Source organism: Tamandua tetradactyla, chromosome X (assembly GCF_023851605.1).
Source record: "Tamandua tetradactyla isolate mTamTet1 chromosome X, mTamTet1.pri, whole genome shotgun sequence".
Classification (NCBI taxonomy): domain Eukaryota; kingdom Metazoa; phylum Chordata; class Mammalia; order Pilosa; family Myrmecophagidae; genus Tamandua; species Tamandua tetradactyla.
In genome coordinates this window covers 172,379,725-172,402,164 of record NC_135353.1, presented here as the reverse complement: position 1 = coordinate 172,402,164, position 22,440 = coordinate 172,379,725, and the positions used below count along the sequence as shown (strand labels likewise).

At 40.6% G+C, this 22,440-nt stretch overlaps 1 protein-coding gene across 6 annotated transcripts in view; it reads left to right on the top strand.

Annotated features, from left to right (window-relative positions):
• The window catches only part of LOC143671392 (arylsulfatase F-like), a 104,805-nt gene that overhangs the window by 41,177 nt on the left and 41,188 nt on the right, over nt 1–22,440 (top strand). For 5 of the 6 annotated variants that reach the window (XM_077146535.1, XM_077146532.1, XM_077146534.1 and 2 more), the window contains exon 2: nt 21,313–21,434. The gene's annotated coding sequence lies outside the window, so the exon portion shown is untranslated. Of the gene's footprint in view, nt 1–15,881; nt 19,338–21,312; nt 21,435–22,440 lie in introns of those variants that run through there. The other variant, XM_077146533.1, reaches the window with a different exon arrangement.

The window sequence follows — 22,440 nt, the reverse complement described above, 5'->3', positions numbered from 1 at the left end:
AACAGTATGAAGTATAAATTATGCAATACCCTTGTACTATAATACAATAAATAAAATCTAGATGCCATTCCTTGGCAGTTGCATGTATTGAAAAATATCTTTGGTCATCCTTTTGCTTGTCTCTCTTCTTTTAAAGCTGTTGTCTCAGTTTGGCAGGGCTGCTGTAACAAAAAGCACAGGTTAAGTTTGCTTAGACAAGAGAAATTGATTGTGTCTCAGTTCTGGAGGCTGGAAGTCCAAAATTGAGGTGTCCAAAGGTTGTGTTTTGTCTGAAGTTGTAGCATTCTGGGGGTGACGTGAAAGCCATTTTGGTAACTCAATCTCCGACTCCATCACATGGCCGTCTCTCTCCCTTCTTTCTTCTACCAACTGTATCCAAATCTCCTCTGCTTGTAAGGACGTCAGCCATATTGGATGAAAGCCTACCCTCATTCAGTACAGCCTCATTTTAACCAATAGTGTGTTCAAAGATCCTTTTCACAAATAGGGCCACACCCACAGGACCTGGGTGCCAGGACTCAAACATGCATTTTTTGGGGGGTGTATGTTTCAATCCATAGCAGGTGTCCTTTGATGAACCAGAGTTCTTGACCTTAAGGTAGGTGAATTAATCTATGCTTCTCTGTCCTAACCACCAAGTGCTGTAGACCTTATGAATGTGGGATGTGCAACAAGCCTTCCGGACACCTTCCAAGCTCTTTCCTGTGCACTCTCAATACTCAATACCGGTATTGAGAAAGTCAACTGTGGTTGTTCCTAGCCAGGAGATCCTACAGTAGATGCCACATGCACTTGGGGACAGTAAAACACAATGTACATCTGTATAAGTTCCTTGTTGCTGCTATAACAAATTATGGAAAACACAGGGCCTTAAAACAACACACCCTTATTATCTTGTCTTTATTTCTGGAGGCTCCTGGAGACTCTGTTTCCTTGACTTTTCTATCTTCTAGAGAATTTCTGCATTTCTTAATTTCTGGCCCCTTCCTCTATCCTCAAAGCCAGCAGAGAAGTGTTTTCCAATCTCTCTCTCCCTCTCTCTCTGAATAGGCATCTCCTACTTCCTTCTTATAGGGATCATTATAGCCACATTGGACCCTCATGGCTATATCTAGATTATCTGGCATAATTTCTCCATCTCCTCCTAGTTTAACCCCATCTGCAATGTTCCTTTTACTAGGTAAGGTAACATGTTTTCATACTATTCTGTCTATCACAATATTCATGTCATCTCTTCCTTTCCTCTTTCCATGAAGGTAAGCCACAATCCCTTCACCCAGACATTCAGTGTTTGGATAGGGGAGAAAGCCCAAAGGACCCTTATCCTCTAAAATTTGGAATTTACTGGAAAAAATCACATGTACACACAGATACACACAGACACAGTTTTAAACTAGAAAAGCCAATATTCCTTTAAGCATCAACTTTTGTTTTCTTAACCACCTCTCTGCTGTCCTTGCTCATATCCCTTTCCCATCAACATAGTGCTACTAAGGAAGTTTAGGTCAGAAAATAAGGACCACACAACATTTGTACAATGAACATGACACATTCAGCTTTTGCCCTAATATGGTTAGAATAATATCTAAAACCCATACCAAAGTTTCCAGGACTCTACTTGTTTCTGGTCCTTCCATAAGGATAACTCATTGTCCATTCCCTTTCATTGAACTCTTTTTCTACTGGCTTGCACTGCATGAAACTGGTTTTGGAATCTCTGTTTCATTCTGTTTGCCTATTTGCGCATGTTTGGGCCAACAGCATGTGGGTTCTATCATCACCGCCTTAAATTGGAAGGGGAAGTTCTGCCATTTTGTTCTCCCCCAAATGTGGCAACTAACTCTCATTTTTTGTTATTCCACAGAAAGCTTTGGTTCTGCTTCTTAACAGTCACAAAAGGAAATAATGACATAAAAAGCATTGCTTTTCACTTTTATTCTACTGGAAGTGGATTGAATCAAGACATCAATTTGGGGGCATCTCCCTAATATAAGGTTTCTTCTCCAAGAGTTTTCTTATCCAATATTAGGATGGATGTATCTAATATTAAGAAGACATGCCTTCTTATCCAATATTAGGTCTTTGTGTCCAAGAGTTCTCCATTTATTTATGTGTTCTGCAATGTCTCTCAATAAAGCTTTATAATTAAGTTCATAGAGATGTAATACATCTTAGTTGATATTTATCCAAGTTGCTTATATGTAGCTGATTATTGTTGCGACTTCACTTTTAAAGCAGTGGGACATTAGCTAAAAACAAAATTCAGGGCACAACCATGCTGAAATTCTAAGCAGCCATCAAACATAAGGTATACATAAATATATTATGACCTATAAAGATATTCATAAAACTTCAAATAATAAATAAATGCATTTGCCACTGTTACTTCCTGACATCTCATTGTAAATAGAGGAAAGGGCTTTAGAAAGCACAGAGTTCAGGGAAAATGGAGTCGCAGTGTTGGCTATGATATGTTGAAAGCTGACCAAGTGAGTAGACTGAAAATATTACAGTTTAAGCTGGAAGTCGAAGAAACCATGGATTGCTTTAGTCAGAGAAAAATAAATACTAAATATTTAATCCCAAGCTATATATACTGAGAGGGTGAAAATACAAGTTTCAATGGGTATGTTTGAACAGAATGTGTGAAAGCTAAATTATTTCCTTTTATCATAGTATTATCAAAAGATAGCAAGTATTAGTCACACTTTCCAATCCTCATACTGAAATTTTCACAACTGCAATCACATTTTTTGAAGATACTAAGTGATGAGAGATAATGCTATAACCTACATCACAGGAACTGGCAAAGAGCTAAAATGTTTTTCACAAGAAAAAGAGAAAATTGGGTGAGGAAGTGAGACAGAGGTTGGTAGACACAGGAGAAGAGACAGCCATGAAAATGTCCAAATTAAGGCATCAACAGGATGATAACTTCTTTGAAGACCAGTTGTCGGTGAGTTTAGACTCCTCTTGTGTGGTAGCAAGACACATGGTGATGTCTGCTTGTCCTTTTCTCCTGGGTCTCACTGCTTTCAGCTTCTGGCTCTAGAGGCTTCCTCTCTCAACTTCTATGGGGTGTCCTTTTCTCTCAGCTTCTCTGGGGCTTCTCTGAGCTCTCTGAGTTTCATCTCTCTGTCTTTTATCCTCTTCTAAGCTCAAGGACCAAACCCACCGTGAATGAGGTAGGTCAAATCCCAACTCAAATAACCTAATCAGAAGGTCCTTCCACAATAGGTCTATACCCACAAAAAATGAGTTAAAAGAACATGGCCCTTTCTGGGGTGAATACCACTTCCAACTACCACAGATGGCCACGGTGGGCATTGAGGCAGAGCAAAAGCTACTGTAGGCCATAGGAGAGAAGTCTCCTCATCATTCCCTCTCCATTGCTCATTCCACCCTAGTTCCATGATGCAGGCATACCTAGTACTCACCTTCAGCTGAAACAGCTCTTCTTTCAACACCTGGGTAGAGGTGCTTGGTTGACTCAGTATTTCTGTGGGTTCTCATCCAAACACAGTCCTCATAGACAACATAACATGGGAAGTCAAGACAAACAGGAAACTAAGGATGGCAAAGCAACCTGTTTCCTTGCAGCTAGCATCTGCAAAGGTGCAACTTCAATATAATTGTCCATGCATATGGTAGATTGAGATATGTAGACAGACATAACAGGTTCTTAATCTTAATCCACTCCTGTGGATGGGCACAATAGTAAATAAGACTTCTTGAAGATGTTTATTTTGGGTAAGATGTGGCCAACTGGAGGCTTATGAAGACACCTGGAGGAGAAAGGATGTCACCATGGGAAAAGGGAAGCCAAGGGACCCAAAGATTGCTGCCCGGCCAGAAGGAGAACGATGCCTGCCAACCTTTGAAACAGTGAGACCATTAATTCCAATTATTTAAGCCAACCCATTGTGTGGTATTTGCCTTAGGAGCCAGGAAATTGAGATAAGCTGCAGGTGCTTCTTCTCTGATCATCATCATAAAAAGCCTTCTAAGGACACATCGGATAAATGTCGTGATGCCATTGTTCTAGAATTTAAAACCATATTGTTGATACACATCAATTAATTCTTAACTCTTTTGTCTGCCTTACTGATTGTTAGTAATTATATCGATCTGCAATAATGCCTGTTATTTCAAGGAGAACATCATGATCATTTTCTAAGGACAAAGGGATTCTGGAGTGATGTGGGCTCTTCACTTCGGAGGCGAGAAACCAGTCTCATGGAACACAGCAAAGGTTTTAGGCACTGGAGTTGTTGATCTGTGTCTTCTGTTTCTTTGTCTACTTTTTTCATTTCTTTTGAGTGTGTTCATAGTTGCTGATTGAGTCGTTTTTATGGTTAGCAACTCAAAGTCCATCAGAGAGTTCTAACATCTCTGCCATCTTGGTTGTTGACAGCCATTGATTATATTTTTCATTCCATTTGAAATCTTCCTGGTTCTTGACGTGACAAGTGAATTTTGATTGGAACGTGGACATTTGTGGTATTATTTTATGAGCCTATGGATCACATCTAAAGTTTCTGTTTTAGTGGGATTTCTCTGGCACTGCTCCAACCGTGGAAATGGGGGGAGAGCACCTCATTACTCCAGGTGGAGATAGAAATCTAAATCCCCCATTCAGCTTCTTAATTATTGTTCCTTGTTCCTGCTGAGCAAGTAGTATGGGTTCAGCTATGCCCTCCCCTGCATAAAAAATGTATATATAACCACTTCCTAACTGCTAAAACCACAGAATGTGGACTTAGTTGGAAATAGGTCATAACAGAAGGAAATAGGCAAATTGCAATTGGATCACACTGGAGTATGGTGACCCCTTTATCCAAAATTACTGGTGTCCTTTCTAAGACGGGGAGAAGAGCAGCTAAAGACACACAGGGAAAAGACCACGGAGTGATATGTATACAAGCCAAGGAACCCCATGCATATCTGGCCACTGCAACTACAATGCGGTGTAGTTTTCCCACGTGGCCATTTCCCACGTGGCCTCCACTGAGATCACAGGAGATGGTGGTCTGATCTCTCCTGGGTGGTAGTGATAGTTCTGACCCCCCATTAGCACTCTACAGGGAGGGAGCATTCTTCAAGGAAGATGGAGAAGAGAGAGATAGAAGGAACTGTCTCTGAGAGAAGCGATGGGTACCACAAAGAGATGTTGGCATGTGGACAGAATGACAAGTTCAGAAGGAGCAGTGGCTCCAGTGGTCTTTGGTAGAGGAAGGTGTCTTGGGGTTTCCCACCAGACATATTTGCAAGTAAATGAGTCATACCCTCCTCCCCAATAAAAACCTCCCCCCAAAATGAAGGAGGCCTTTGGAAGCAGGAGAAGAGCTACTTTAGGCTTGCTTTGTCAACAGGACTCCAAAGCACCTCTAGGTTGCTGAATGCCATGGAAATGACTCAGACTTTGACATTATATAAGTACTTATAACTCAGGGTGATACTTTTGACCCACTCTTCTGGGACAAGGGACAGAGTAGAGAAACTGAAATGATGAAGAAGATGGATTTTGGATGCATTGCTCATGCTTGCCCCTCCAAGAGGCTCTGAAGCCAGCACTTTCCAGATCTCTCCAGAAGGTGCTGACAGAACGTCTCCGTTGAGCTGGGTTGGGGCTGCCACCTGGTGGAACAGACTGTCAGATGCAACTTGATTTCAGAGAAGTTGAAGTGTGGGGGTTGCAAATATTTTCTCCCACTCTGCAGGTTTTCTTTTTCTCTCTCTTGATAGTACCCCTTGATGCACAAAAGTTTTTTCATGTCGATGAAATCCAATTTATCAATGTTGGTTCTACTTCTTGTGCTTTAGGCGTCATATTTAAGGAACCATTGATAAATCCAAGCTTATGAAAATGAGCTATGCCTACTCCTAAGAGTTTGCTAGTTTGAGATCTTCACTTTGTGTCCTTGATGCATTTTGAGTTACTTTTGTGGACTATCCATATAATGGGTTGTTATTTAGCTATGAAAAGGGGTGAAGTTCTGTTGATTCTGCGATGCGATGAACCTTGAACATGTTATGCTCAGCGAAATAATTCAGATGCAAAAGGACAAATATTAGGTGATTCCATTTACATGAAAGGTCCCGAACATTTCCATAGGAAACGTTCCTATGGATTTCCATAGGAACAGAGAGGAAATTGGTGGTTGCAGGAGCTGGTGAACGGGGGATGGGGAGTGATAACAGGTAAGGAATTTCTGTTGGGAGGTGATGACAAATTTCTCCAATACGATAGAAGTGATTTTGAATGTAAGTGCTATTGAATTGTTCACTTTACAGTGGTTACATTGTCACATTTTATATTATGTGTGGTTTTTTTGGGGGGTGGGTGGGTGCATGATCCAGGATTCGAACCCAGGTCTCCTGATTGAAAGGCAGGCATTCTAACCACTGAACCAGCCGTGCACCCTATGTGGGATTTATCACAATAAAAAAAAGGGGGGTACATTTTTGTCTGAAGATAGATTAAATAGAGTAATTTGCCCAAAGAAACCATTTGTGGTAAGTGGTCTGCCAGGTAATCTTGGGCCCAAGCGTGTGCACTTAACCCTTGAGCTCCTGGCTTCCCAGCAAAGAACACAGACTGGATTTAACCCCTTACTTCAATCAACGTGCCAGGGCATCTTTGTTTTGGAGCGATTGAGAATGCTGTCGTTCTTGTCTCCACAAAGGGGCACTCCTGACAGGCTGGAAGTCAGAGTTTAAGTCTGTCGTAGGGTCCCTCAGATCCCGAGTAATTTTTATGATATAAAATAGGATTTAAGGAGTTCCTATAATGGTCAGGCAACGACTATGAATCGTGTCTCTCACTGATAAGGATTATAAACCTGAAGTCACGCCTGTGTGAGCACACCTGACAAGCCCACCTGTGTGCACACTTGAATACCTGTATGAGTATACCTGTGTGCACACACCTGAGCACACATACCTATGTGAGCACACCTGCACGTGAACATTGCACGTGCACATCTGTGTGTCACACCTATGCCAGCAGACTGCACGTGCATACCTGGGTGTGCATACCTGGGCATGTACACCTGTACATGTGTACCTGTGCATTCACACCAGCAGCCAGAGAAAACCACAGGAGACCAAGGATGTTGCCACGTGAGAGGGAGGTACAGATCAAGGAGCCCTAAGGACTGCAGTGGGCCAACCTCAGAATGCCACAGACACTGGGAAAAAGCCTGGTCTTGTTGATACCTTGATTTTAGGCTGGTAGCCTTAAAACTGTGAGAGGATAAATTCCTGTTGTTAAGCCAGCCAGGGAGTGCAGTTTGCCCTGGCAGTCGTGGCGGATTGAGCTAGGGTGAACCCTAAATCCGATGAGTGGCATCCTTACAGGAAGAGACGTGCAGATGGGAGGCTGTGCAAAGATGGAGCAGAGCTTTGGAGAGATGCAGCCACTAGCCAAGAACATCTGGAAGCAGGAGGAGCTGGAAGAGAAGGAAGGAGCTTTCCCCTAGAGCCTGGCCCTGCCCACACCTTGTTTTGGAGATGTGTCCCCAGAACTGTGAAAACAACACATTTCTGTTGGTTTAAGGTGCTCACTTTCAGCTCCTTTGTTACAGCTGTGCCAGGGCCCACGGCTATTTCAGATTTTTCTTGTGTCCAGCCCCTGCAGGTGGATATAAATAATACTTAGATGGTGCATCTTCTGTCTGTGTATTTTCTGCATTCAGTCATCTCTGGTACCTGGACGAGCAGACCCTGAAAGCAGTGTAAAGTGAAACGGAGCCTTGTGGAACTTCTGTAAGCTAATTTTAGAGCACTGGTCTTGCCCTGTGGCTGTTGTGGCTTTAATCAGGGGGGGATGGTGGTGGTGTCCACTGGACTAGAAGCTTTTTGGGCTTCTGTGGGTTGAGGTCTTGGAGGATGAGAAAGTTGAGTTGCGTTTGAGGTAGGACCTTCATTCGATGTGAGCTCCATGCCTGCTTCTCCAAAATCATGTCGCCTTGGTTTGTAGTACTATTCGGTGTTTGCACATCCGTCTTTTTCATGAACAGTCTCATGTTCGTATCTCATCTCGCCCTCACCCAGTGCCCTTTTTTTCACACGTCATGAGACTCTACTAAATGGTGAAATTGCTTAAGGAAAGATTCTGTGAGGAAAGGGTTTCTTATGCAATGTCTAACTCAATTTTGTATGAAGGGTGTCTTCAGTGCCCAGGTAATTTCTGTCTTTAAAGCCAGCGAATGACCCACACCCATCCCAGATTTAATTATGCAACGGTTATACAACGCATTTAGACCAAAAGATGAAAGCTATGCTACAAAGCATGGAGTATTTATTCAAATGCTGGAATTCACTGTGTTTATAATTCTATCTCCTCTTGCCTCCTTTGAACACCTGACATCCTTATTTAAGTTCCTTTTTCCCTAAGTGTGTTTAGGTAAAATGTATTCAATTTCATAAAATTCCACTAATTATCTGTTCACAATTGATATGAGTCAAAAGCCTGAAATGAAAGATTCCTTTCCTAAATAATTACATAAAAGCTGTCATGACAGGTTATGTTTAAATATAACAATAATGACTAGATGACTGCAGTGTCCAATTTTCATGTTTAATAAATATTTAATTATAATAATACTGACATTGTGAAGTGTCCCAGCAAAGGAAACTGTGTATAGGGGAAAGCTCCTTCCTTCTTTCCAGCTCCTCCTGCTTCCAGATGTTCTTGGCTAGTGGCTGCATCTCTCCAAGCTCTGCTCCATCTTTGCACAGCCTCCCATCTGCATGTCTGTTCTCGTTTGCTACCTGCCAGAATGGAATATACTAGAGACAGAATGGCCTTTAAAAAGGGGAATTTAATGAGTTGCTAGTTTCCAGTTCTAAGGCCGTGAAAATGCCCCAATTAAAACAAGTCTATGGAAATGTCCAATCTAAGGCATCCAGGGAAAGATACCTTGGTTCAGGAAGGCCGATGAAGTTCAGGGTTTCTCTCTCAAGTGAGAAGGCACATGGTGAACACAGTCAGGGCTTCTCTCTTGGCTGAAAGGGCACGTGGCGAATATGGCATCATCTGCTAGTTTTCTCTCCTGGCTTCTGGCTTCCTGAAACTCCCCGGGAGGCATTTTCCTTCTTCATCTCCAAAGGTCCCTGGCTGGTGAACTCTCTGCTTCGTAGTGTTGCTCTCTCTGAATCTCTCATTCTCCAGAATGTTTCCTCTTTTATAGGACTCCAATAAACCAATCAAGATCCACCCAAATGGGTGGAGACATGCCATCCCCTAATCCAGTTTGACAACCACTCTTGACTAAATCACAGCAACCAGGGAGATGATCTCATTACAGTTTCAAATATACAGTATTGAATAGGGATTATTCTACCTTTGAGAAATGGGATTTATATTAAAACATGGCTTTTCTTAGGGAGCATATTTCCTTTCAAACCAGCACAACGTCTCTTCATATAAGGATGCCACTCATCGAATTTAGGGCCCACCCTAGCCCAATCTGCCAGGACACAGCACTCCCTGGGCTGGCTTAACAACAGGAATGTATTCTCTCACAGATTTAGGGCTGCAAAGTCTTGGCTTTCCAAGACTAAGGTCCACAGATGTAGAAGCTGAAAAAATAGAGTATTGAAGATGATTAAAATATGTTAAGCTTACTATAATACCAGCTATGTGTGGTCTTTTTTTTTAATGAACGACAGGGTTGGAAGTGATGAAATGATCATGTCTTATCCAATCATCTGTTTGTTTGCTTTTTCTAGAATTTAGATAAAGGGAATCCTATGAAATACGCTCTTTTGTCTGGCCTCTCTCATGCAGTGTAATCATCTTGAGACTCACAAAATGTTGCCTGTATTAATAATTTGTTCCATGATCGTCTGACTGCTGCAGAGTTGGTTCATCCATGCGCTTGTTGGTCAAATCTTGGGAAAGTCAAATCGTGTTTCCTATACGAGTTCAGGGATATTGATGCCATTCTTAGGAAAACAATTAAGGAGGTTTGATAAAAACCATGGTTCGATGGGTTGTCGAATTACGAAGTCAATATCATTCTGAAGATCTGCCTTTTAGTTTCTTGAAAGATTATTTTCTGGGATCTCAGAAGAACTTTCAGCAGCCCATACCATTGTACTGAATAAAAGAAAGACAAATATTATAATGTCTCTGCTTTTAAAGAACCAGAGGTTGAGCTATATATAGCATAAAAGAGCAATTTTGCCATTTTAAAGGTCAGACTTTCTTCCATGTTAAATTTCCTTTATAGTGGCTGTAGTTACATATATTTATTTGTAGTGCTTTTCTTAGTAAAAATTAAATGGTGGGGGCAGGCAGAGTTCTCGCCTGCCATGCCGGAGAACCAAGTTCAATTCCCGGTGCCTGCCCATGCAAAAAAAATAAATAAATAAATGGTGGGTGGGATTTATCTCATCCAAGGTAAAATCGAATGATTAGAAAAGAAAAAGGATGCTCTTAATAATAAACTTATTTATAATTTTCCAAATTATTGAGTATTCAACTGCATTTTTTAATAATTATAACCGTCCAAGAATCCTTCACTATCAGGCAATTGAGGGGATGTTTGAGAATGTATGTGAATCTCTTTTGAATCTGACATAAATGTGGGACCATATGGGAAATCAAAGACCCAACTGTGTTAAATTTTTTCTGGCGGTGAATTAGAAAAATGAGGCAATTGAGAAAGTGCTGAATTTTAATTATTAAAATATTTAAATTAAAGGAAGAGAACAATAGCTTGATGCTTATGGCTTAAACCGACAGCTCATAGAATCTTGAATCTTCGATAGACAGTATTTGGTGTCATTCAGGAAGATATGTTCACGTCAGTTTGGTTCAGTGGTTCTCAAGAAAAGACGGGTGGTTCCCCCAACTTGGGACATTTGGTGATACTCTGGGCCCTGGGAGAGGGGAAATATGTCACCCGCTTTAGTGGGTATAGCTCAGGGATTCTGCTGAGCATCTTATAATCCACGGGACTTCCCACTCCAGAGAATTTCCAACCTCAAATATCGCTAGAGCTGAGGTTGAGAATCCTGGGAGGGGGAGGAGGGGAAATTTTGCCTAACTTCCCAAGTGTATCTCCCACCCCCTTGCCTCACACACATACATTTTTATTTCTGCATAGGTCACTGGGGCATCCTCTCTGCTTTAGCCGTTTTCTGTTTTTTTTAACCCATGTTGCACATTTTGCTCCTGAGCCCACAGCAAAGAAAAGAAGCAGAGGCTACAACGAAACCTGAGATAGGTTGTTTGCCCCCAGTTTAAGATATCAACGGCTGAATTTTGCTGCATGTCGCCTGGGTTGTAATTTCGATTTTCGCAACTCATATCTAGAGGAATTAAGTCCTGTGTGATTCCACTGGGAAAGGACTCTGGAAGCTTGCATTTGGCTTCCTCCAGACCTCATCCCGTGAGCTTTGTGTCATTTTGCTTTAATAAATTATGATCATGAGTATGTTTATATGCTGATACCTGCAAGTCCTATTAGAGAATCACCAATCTGGGGTGATCTTAGGAACCCCAAAACAAAACAAAAAAATTTAAAAAATGACATCTGTACACTCTCTCTAAACCTAACTCAGCAAATGAAATCATCATCCTCCCTGCCATGTGGGAAATGACATCCATGAAAATTAGAATGTAAAGTTTCAATCTGTGTTTTAAAGGAATTAAGAAGGGCGATATTAAAAAGGATGAGAAGAAGATATATTCAAAAGTGTACTGTTTAAGAATTTTCCAGATTTGAACTCAGACATGGCTGAACCAATTTCCCAAGCAATACTTAAATGGCAGATGAGAGGAAGGAGCTCAGATTTGAAACAGTTTATGGTCTTTGCTTTCTTTAAGAGATGGGTTGAGGTATTGAGTAATCATCCTATTTTGATAAGTTAAAATCAAGTTAAAAATAATTAGGGGCAAACACACAATTAAAAGCGTTTCATGAGGTATAGCTTCTAAGCTATCCTGGGACAGGAAGGAGGGGGAAATTAATAAAGAAATCTCAGTGTAGTCCACAAAAGGCTGGAAAGAAGAAAACAGACCAAGAAAATCAAATATAAAATAAAATGTAGGTGGTGAAAATAAGAGCAACTATATTAACATATATTTATATGGATTTATTTGCTTATTATAGGGAGCTCTCCAATTATTATTTTTTCAAGCCACCATATGTTTTTTTTAAGGGACACATCCAAAACAGTATCTACTAATGGCAAAGAAAGCTTGAAAATAGAAAAGATATAAAAACTACAATGGGCAAAGTGACTGAAAAAGAACAGTTGTTGCAAAAGTAATGTCAGCCAAAATAAAAGTTAGAGTTAAAATGGTTAAAATAGATAAGTAGAGCTATTACCAAATGACAAAGGTAATAAAAAAAATCCACAAAGAAGGTGCAAAAATCATGGAACTCTATGATCCTAATTACAATTCCAATACATAGAAAACAAAGGTTGAATAAAATATTGGGAATGAACAATAATCTGAAGTTATGGTGAAAGATTTTAATGCATACCTCTCAGGTACAGCAGGATGGACAGAGCTTGGGCAAGTAACCCTGTTCTCAACAGATAAAGAGCAGAAGTTCAAGAATTTGCCTACTTATCAGTCCTGGAATGGCTATTTCATAGTGTCCTACTATTTTTACCTGAGGAAGAAGAAAATAACTAAGCACTTCTGCAGAGCAAATATTCTCCACATGGTTAGATTGTTAATGATCCCAAGTGCCAAAGAATCTGTTTAGGGCCAACCCATTCAATCTTTGCGCCTAATTGCAAACAAGTGATGTTTATCCAGAGAGAAAAAGACACGGGGCTGTATGACAACCCAACCCAACATGTTTCTCTTGATAGATTTTTCAAGAATGGACTTGACTTAATTGACCTATCAACTTAACTCGAAGATCTGTGATTTAGACCTGCTCTTCTAAACCTTGATTATTATTATCAGGATAACTTGATCAGGTATTGGAGTGGGACGTTGCATTGAGGCTGTCACTTGGAAAGTTTGGTCTGGATTTTGTATATGATTGCAAACTTTTCAGGATATAGGGAAAGGGGGGGAAGGAATTTCTTTTCCATTAAAAGAGCACAAGCACTTCTAAGAGTCGTTTCCATGGCTAGACTATTTTGTTTAATGGACATTAATACATAGCCTATCCTAATTAATGGAGAGGTTGCATCAGAATTTATTGGTTGAACTTAAATCACCCCCATGTAGCCCATTTTGTCCATATAAAAGTGTGTTTACCATCGTCCCTTTCTAGGAAGTGATGAAGGTGATATAATGCTTTTTCACCTCTGCTGGCTCCTCACACTGCATGCTATGACAAGCTATGAGGTCTCATTTCTAGTTAAATCTGAGCTTCCTTACAGCTTGTTGCTTTTTTATTGTTTGCTCTTGAATTCCAATGACTCTATTTTTCATGCCTAAAAGTTTTTAATTTTTTACTTTCACTTCAACATGTCTGTTCTGTTTTGTAATGTCTTATTCTTATTCTACAATCTATTCCTTTTTCTTTCGTTTTGTTTTCTTGAATCCTCTAATAGTACTTATGTTAGAATCTCTTTAGGCTGAGTCCAAACATTAAATCCAGGTTATGGATCACTTCATAAATCACAACTGCTGACTTTCTCTCTCTGTCTTGGAAATATTTTTCTCACTTAATATTTGTATTTTTTAAAATCAAGAGTTCGTCTTCTACAGATGGAATTTTCTTGACTTTTTAAAATTGTATGTTATAACATATATATACAAAGCAATGAAACAAAAAAGCAATAGTTTTCAAAGCACTCTTCAATAAATAGTTACAGGACAGATCCCAGAGTTTGTCATGGGCTACCATACGATCCTCTCAGATTTTTCCTTCTAGCTGCTCCAGAATATAGGAGGCTAAAAGGCTTAAATACTTTTTTTTCACCAAAATTGATTTCTTTCTTTCTTTTTAAATGAAAAACAGCATATATACAAAAAAGCAATAAATTTCAAAGCACAGCACCACAATTAGTTGTAGAACATATTTCAGAGTTTGACATTGGTTACAATTCCACAATTTTAGGTTTTTACTTTAGCTACTCTAAAATACTGGAGACTAAAAGAGATGTCAATTAAATGATTCAGCAGTCATATTCATTTGTTAAATCCCATGTTCTCTGGATGACCACACCATCACCTTTGGTCTTCCTATCTCTCTCTTTAGGGGGGTTTGGGCTGTGGCCATTCTAACTTTTTCATGTTGGAAGGGGCTGCTGATAATATGGGGTAGGGGGATGGAACTATCTGATGTTCTGGGGAAGCTGGGCTAGGTTTCAGGACTTATCTGGACCAGGGACCCATCTAGCACTTGAAAGTTTCTGGAAAATTACCCTAGTGCATAGAACCCTTGTGGAATCTTATATATTTTCCTAGGTGTTCTTTACAATTAGCTGGAATGGTCCCATTTGGGGTTTGGCAGGTTATGAGATGTAGCAAGGACTAACTGAATCTTGCATAAGAGTCACCTTCAGAGTAGCCTCTTGACTCTATTTGAACTCTCTCTGCCACTGATACTTTACGAGTTACACTTCTTTTTCCCCTTTTGGTCAGGATGGAATTGTTGATTCCATGGTGCCAGGTCTGGATTCATCCCTGGGAGTCCTCTCCCACGTCGCCAGGGGGAGTTTCACCTCTGGATGTCACGTCCCATGTGGCAGGGAGGGCAATGATTTCACTTGCTAAGTTAGATTTAGAGAGAGTGTACAGATGTCATTTTTTAAATATTTTTTTTTGTTTTGGGGTTACTAAGACCACCCCAGATTGGTGATTCTGTAATAGAATTTGCAGGTATCAGTATATAAACATACTCATGGTCATAATTTTTTAAGGCAAAATGACACAAAGCTCACGGGATGAGGTCTGGAGGAAGCCAAATGCAAGATTCCAGAGTCCTTTCCCAGTGGACATGCTCAATTCCTCTAGATATGAGTTGTTAAAATCCATATAAAGTGATTTCTCTCAGGGTAGGTTATTAGAGAATTGGCACTCAGGGGGGTTTACTGGAGCTCGGTCATATAAGCATCCTACGCCCAGCACCTGCCAAATTCCAGATTCCCAGAAGAAAATCAGGTGCTCAGCATAATCCACATCATTTGAACAAATACTTTAGGTACAGTGAGTCGTTCTTATCAGTTAGGGAACTGTCCTGAAAGCCAAGTTCCCAGAGACCAGCCAACGGCTAATCTAGCAGGCAGAACTTTCTATGGAGACCAGTCTCAGGCTTGGCACGTTAATGCTTTCTGTACATGGTATGAACATGTATCTGCAAGAAGTGGTCACATTTGCTTTTACCAGCTTCCTATAGAATTCACTGGTTTCAATTTGCTTTTATGCTAAATTTGCAGCTTGGGATTTCTGTGCTGCTTGGGCAGCCCAAATTTGTACCCCCTGTCCCTAAGCACTGTAAGCTTTGAGTTGTGCTTTCTCCTGGGTTTTCTTTCCCAAACATAGTCTGGAGTGGATGGTTGTGTCTCCCCTGTTTCTCTCTCAGACGGTCAGTATGGTTTTTCTGGTTCTACTTCTTGGGCAGGGAACCCTTTCTACCTGTAGGTTATCTTTGGGAGTGCCAGTTCCAGAAAAACCCTAGGCATAGATCCTGCAGTCATGAATTCTATCCACACACCTGCATTGCAGCCCAGGGAAGAAGTGTGCATGGCCAGCTCTGGTTTCCCCGTGGGCAGGCTGAATGACTGACATCTCTGTCCACCTCTATGGCTTTGAGTGCCTCCTTTTCATTTTCTGGCTTCTGGAAGCTTGAGTGTTTATTTAAAAGAAACTTAAATATGTATCACGCCAATATTTCTTTGCATTTGAGGCAGGGGTATGTGTGTCTTTGTGTACATGTGTTTGTATGTGTGTGTGTATGTACCTCCAATTCAACTCAGTCCATCTTATTGCTTAAGGGTGACTTTTCACATATCACATATGGATAAAATAGCATTGCATTATTTTTCATATTCCTGAGAAGTAAGGTTCTTGTCTGCTTCAAATGTGAAGAGGGTAAGAGGAGATAAACCTTCCATGAGGCATCGAGAAATCCAATGAGGACAGTTTGGGGCATGAAGTTGTTGAAATGCATTTGAGAGTTCGGCTATTGTACTGGGAGAAGCTCAAAGGGGATTTGGGATCAATATATGTGTTTGATCTTTGTAAGACGGCAGATTTGTGAGATATTTGTGTGTTGCTTCATTCTGGATTGGGGTAAGAGACCATGGGGAACAGAGACGGAAGCTAGAGGAAGAGATTTCAGAGCAGTGTGCTGATCAGCTCGAGGTGAAAGGATGGCTTCCACCTTGAACCCCAGTAGAATCACCAGATTGCATCTCAGATGGAAAAATGTCTGTGGGGGTGGAATGCTGGCATCAAAGTTTTAAAGTTCCCCAGAGTTTCTGATGTGCAGTTACAGGACATAACCTCTGGTTCTCATGTGGTTAACTGCTCACACCCATTTACGATAGTGGCATATATTATTAATATATGGTGTTGAAAAATGCATTCAAAGGATTAAATAAATATCCTGACAGAGCAGGGATACATAAGACTGTAACTAACATCAGAAGAACTCAGATTCTAGTAGAACAGCAGAGAGCGCCTTCTAAGTGGCTTGTAAGTTGGGAAAAGTCAGAATTATCTGAGGTCAGTAAAGAAAGACCATGATATGCAAATCAGGGATAAAATTATTAACCAGAAGTGATTTTGCTATAATGGAGAGAGAAGTGATTTTGCTATAATGGAAAGAGAGAGAGAGAGAGAGCACAGTGATTCTGATTTATGCGGCAAAACCCAAAAGCAGGCATTCCTCATATCAGCTTTATAGCACAAAAAGCAATTGCATCATGTTTAAATAATATGTCCATAGAAAATACTTCAATGCAGAGACACCCGTGCTGATCTAAAGTACTGTTGCTGCCTCCTTCACTCAGGTTTTGTAAATGAAAGCTCTTTTCCAGCTCCTCTTTAGATAATTTCAACTGAGCGAATATTGCGTGTGTGAATGTTTTATGGCGGCCAGGAAGACAGCAATAATTCCTACAAATTTTAAAATCCTCATTGACAGCTGTACACATATGCTCCTGGAGACCTCTGAGGCGTCTGGGCAGGTTATAAAAATGGTAGTCATAATGGAAATTTCTGATGACTCATTATGGGCTGGACACAATTGCCTTATTTCATCTTTACAACATTAATATCCCACAGTCGTTATTTTCATTGCCTGCTAAAGCTTGCCAGCAAAGGGAAGTATAAAATTTAGGTCCCTTGGCAGTTGGGCATGTGAATCTCAAACTGAGAGGTTGCTGGAGATAAGATATGATTTGGGACTGATAAATAGGTAGAAGGTCAACAGGGGCTTTAGGAATGTGTTGGGATTGAAGAGAGTAAGAAAGGCAAAGCAGGTGAATCTCTCCAGGTGGATGGCTATGAATGGAAGTTGAGATGTAGGGCATTCATTCCTGATTCACTCATGCATTCAACAGGGAACTTGGGGTACCTCCTCTCTGTCGTTTTGAGGATGGTCAGAGGTGAGTAAAATAGTTACGATCCTAATAGGGTTTGTACTTTAATCCTAAGAGACTTGGGAAGTCATTGCACTTTGTAGGGAGCATTATGAAGACAGCTGTACTTTTATAGGGTCTCTCTGCTTAGGTCCCTTTTGTAAGGGGACAGTTGCAAAAGTGGAGAGATTTTAGGTGTACAAGTGAGAGAAGAGGCTTAGGGAGTTGCTTGGCTCAAGCAATGGGAGGGAAGATAAGTGGGCAAAACGCAGTTATGATATCACTTTTGAGGTAGAACTAATAAGGCTTGGAATTATCAGATGGAAATTGTGTGTGGGAAACCAATGTCCATCCTGAAGGAATATTGGTTGCCAACCTGACCATCTTCCACCAAGGACTGTTGTTTTATTTTTTCCCAGGACATTCCAGAATTCACCACTCACATAAGGGTTCTCTGCCGTCTCGTTTTTGGTGGACTATTTTGCAAAATATTGCATTTCCTTGTTCAGCTGTTGGAGAGAATTTCCAATATGATTGTCATTCTGGTTAGTTTAGCAGTTGAGTTTCCCCAGGTATGAGGTCTTCTATGGGCTCATTTTCTCAATGAAGAAAAATGGGGTAATAATTCTACGTGTATGCTTTGCATTCACATCCCAGAGTTGTATTTTTCCACCATGTCATCCTGGGCTCAGTCTCTGGAATTGGATGCACCTCACTGGCTACTTTCCCTTCTGTGTGGCTTAAAGTAAGAGTACAAGGTTCTAAGGTGTTTTAAAAAGTAGAACATGGGTAGTTCCATGGTAGAAATCTTTCCTGCCATGTGGGAGTCCCAGGTTTGATTCCTGGACCATGCATACCCCAGCCCCCCAAGAAAAAAAGCTCAGCAGTAAAGATAATCAAACCTGCCCACTTACTTTAATTTTGTACTTTGTTTACATTTGTATGTGAGGACATCAAGTTATTGGACCTTACGCTCAACTTTGACCATTGCCATTATTTCATAAAGAGTCAGTTATCTTTAAAACAGTTTGAAGAGTTGTTCTGGGAGTAAACCATCCACATGCATGCACAATTAGGGTCTGAGTTTCCTGGAGATGCAGTGACAAATGAATCCATACTGGGTGGCTTCAAAAACAGAGCTTGATTGTCTCATGTTTCTGGAGACCAGAAGTTCCTATTCAGTTTCACTGAGCTGAAATAAAGGTCAGTACTCCCTCCTTCCTGCCTCTTCCAGCTTCTGGGACCCCCAGGCATCCCTTGGCTTGTGGTTTCATCACTCAAGCTCTGCCTCCATCTTCACACCGATTCCTCTTCTCTGTCTCCATGACCAATATTTCCTTCCTTTCTCTTATAAAGACACCAATCCTTGGACGGAGAGCCCATGCTAAGTCCTGTACGATTTCCTCTCAAGAGCCTCCTGTTTTGCAAAGACCCTTTTTCCAAAATAAGGCCATGATTGGACGTTCCAAGTGGATATCAATTTTAGGGGAACACAATTCAACCCATCATTATTGGTTTGTAACGCAAGATAATGGGTTAATATAGAAATCACTTTTCTAGAGAAACTCTGGTTTTTCTGAGTAAGCCGACTCAGAAACACTGTACAGAGAACATTGGGAGGGGATGTCCTTATTCTTTTGGACTTGAAGTTGATGAGGATGTGGATTTTAATTGGTATCTTCCTCTCGCCCCTTTCCCCAATGTTTTTAGGAAGTGCTGGCTGTCGGTGTCTCTACGGTGGCTGCTTGGAAACGTGGGTGGAGCTATGGTCACAAGGAACTTGAGACCCAATACTGAACTGCTGATGGTGTTACCATCTCAGGGTGGGCGATTTAGGTTGCTATGGTAATAACTCAGTGAGGTAAAGTTGGATAATTCCTTACATGCCCTCCTCCCCCCCAGCACAGATAATTCTGCAAGTTGCCTCATTTTCATTTTCACTCTTGTAAAGAGAAATACAGCCAGAAGTCTGCTATCTACAACAACAGCAGGGGTCACCCTAGGACAACTGCAGAATATCAGAAACAACATTTTGGTTTTCATTGAGGGAAAAGTTATACCGCATAAGATACACCATTGAACTTTCTTCAAAAATGTTTTTGTTGTGAAATGAAACATATATACAAAAAAAAAAAAACAAAACCATAAATGCCAAAGTACATTGTAACAAGTAGTTATAGAACCATTTCAGAGTTTGGTATGGATTACAGTTCCACAATTTTAGGTTTTTCCTTCTAGCTGCTCCAAGACACCGGAGACTAAAAGAAATTTCAATACAATGATTCTGCAGTTACACTCGTTTGTTAAATCCTTTCTTCTCCGCTATAACTCTCCCTCTTCCTTTGATCCAACTGCCACTCATTAGTGCCCATTCTAAATTCCTCATGCATTTACCCATTTTTTAAGTGTAAAGCTCAGTGGTATTTAGTACATTCATGAAGTCACATAACCATTGTCAGAACATTTTCATCATCCCGAATGGAAACCCAATATACAATGAAGTCACACCTCATTCTCACCTCCCCCGTGACCCCTGCAAAACGAATCTGCTTTCTGTCTCTGTGGATTTACCTATTCTGATATTTTGCATAAGTGGAATTGTGTAATCATGGGTCCTTTTGCTCCCGATTTCTTTTACTCAGCCGGATGCTTTCATCCACATGGTGGCGTGTCTCCAAACCTCATTTTAGATGAATGATATTCCAGTGGGTGTACATACCACAAGAACTTGAGTTAAGTTCTCCCTCAAGTTCTTTCCAAAGCCTCTGGAACTCAGCGTCTCCCCTTTTCCCCACTGCACCCATAGCCAAACAAGTCCTTCTCCTGTTAAAGTTGGCAGTGTCTTGAAGCCTGAATTTATATAGCCTTGTATCTCTGAGTACAAGTGATGGGAGAACCCTGTGTTTTAAGTATGTCCTTGCAGACTGAAAGGAGCTGGTGCTACAGGGCATGTTGACGAGGAACTGAGGCATTTGTTTCTCTATCTAATCCATGGGAGCCAAGTCTAATAAAGGAGGCACATTCCAGAATTACAGCTTGCCCATTCACTGTCACCTCTTGTGACATTGCTCAAAGACCAGAGTCTCAGATCCTGTGTCTTCAATCTGGTGTCTTTTACCCCCATCATCTTCTTTCTGAGGGATTCTGAAAGGGTTATGATATTCACATGAGACTAGTATTGGACACTAGAATTTATGGTGGAGTTTTTTTAAAAAGCGAGAAAATTTGTAGTGTTTTGGATACTTTATCTCCAAATTGATTCTCTATGGGATGCACAGTTTGGGAAATAAACTCCAAAATGCCACAGTTTGGTTACAAAAAATTATAGAAACTCCTAAAATCTGGTTATAAAAAGGATTGACTTTAATGCAGAAAATCCTTTAAGTTTTTCATTTAATCTAAATCACTCTTCCTGTTAGGGGTAATAAGAACAAATGGACCAAGTTATCTATTGAAATGCCTATCAAGTGGGTTCAGTAATAATTTAAATTATAACTGGCCCATATTAGTTTTCTATTGAAATGCCTATTCACTCAGTCCAGTTGCAATTTAACTTATACCCGGTGACCTGTATCAGTTTGCAATAGTTTTGCCTGAAGGTCTGTTGTCTTAACACTCTACTTCTCCTGTATTTCTAACTGTCATGCATCCAGGCAGGTAGAAGGATTGACACTTGAAAGAGTGTACTTAGATTTATAGGACACAAAGTCAGCTCAAATCTTGACCCAGTGGTGTTGATTCTAGTCCATTTTCTTGGGAATTAGGAGCTTACCTGTTGAGTTTTTCTTCCATCCACAGCACGCCCAATATCGACTGCCTGGTCAGTGAAAATGTGGTGCTTACCCAGGACGTGGCAGCTGCTTCAGTCTGCAGTCCCAGCCAGGCTGCCTTTCCGACGGGCAGATGTTCAATTTGATCAGGTAAGTCAAGGTGTAACACACCAGCATTTTCGTCTGCTGAAAATGCTTTCTCATGGTTTGTTTTTGCAACTCTTCGGAAGAACTCTGAAAAGGTTGCTGAAGGTCTATTGGATCTAAATTCAAACGGGGTTGTGTCGCTGGAGCTGGGCAGGTTACACAGGTGGGCAGCTTTCCAGGTGCGCCGAGCCTGCTCACCTGTGCACATTCGGTGACAGGTTTGGATTTGGGGAAGCAGCCTCTGAACCACATAGAGGAAAACTCCTCAAGAAGCTTCTCACATCTTTACACTGGCAGAGACCATGTGGTCATGCTAAAAATGCATGTCCGACTATCCCATGGGGTTAGGTTTGAAACCCAGAAGAGGTAATTAAGAAAAAGCATGGCCAAGAAAATAGAAAATAAATGAGAGTTGATATATATTCCCTTATACACACACAGAGACACAGAATTTAGGCGTTAGTTTATCAATGTTGAGTAAAATGACCACAATTTTTATAGCTTAGCTTAGAATCGACATCATGAGCATTATTTTTTTCATTTTTATAGTAGCTTTATTGACATATAATTCCTATGCCATAAAATCCACTCTTTTAAGGTTTATAAGTCAGTGTTTTTGTTTTTGTTTTAGTATAGTCACAGAATTGGACAACCATCAGCATCATGTAATTCCAGAACATTTTCATCATCGTAAAAAGAAACCCCAGTTCCTTACTGGTTCTACTTTCTGTCTGCATGAATTTGTCTAATCTAGACATTTTAGAAAAGGAATCATGCAGTAGGTAGCCTCTGTGTCTGGTTTCTTTCCCTCAGCATAATTTTTGAAAGACTCAGCCATGTTGTAGCATGTATCAATACTTCCTTTCTTTTTATGGGCAAATAATATTCTATTGTACAATATTTTATTTATCCACTCAGCAGTTGATGGACATTTGGGCTGTTTCTACTTTTTTGGCTATTGTGGATAATGATGCTTGGAAAACTTGTGTATGAGTTTTTTGTGAACATA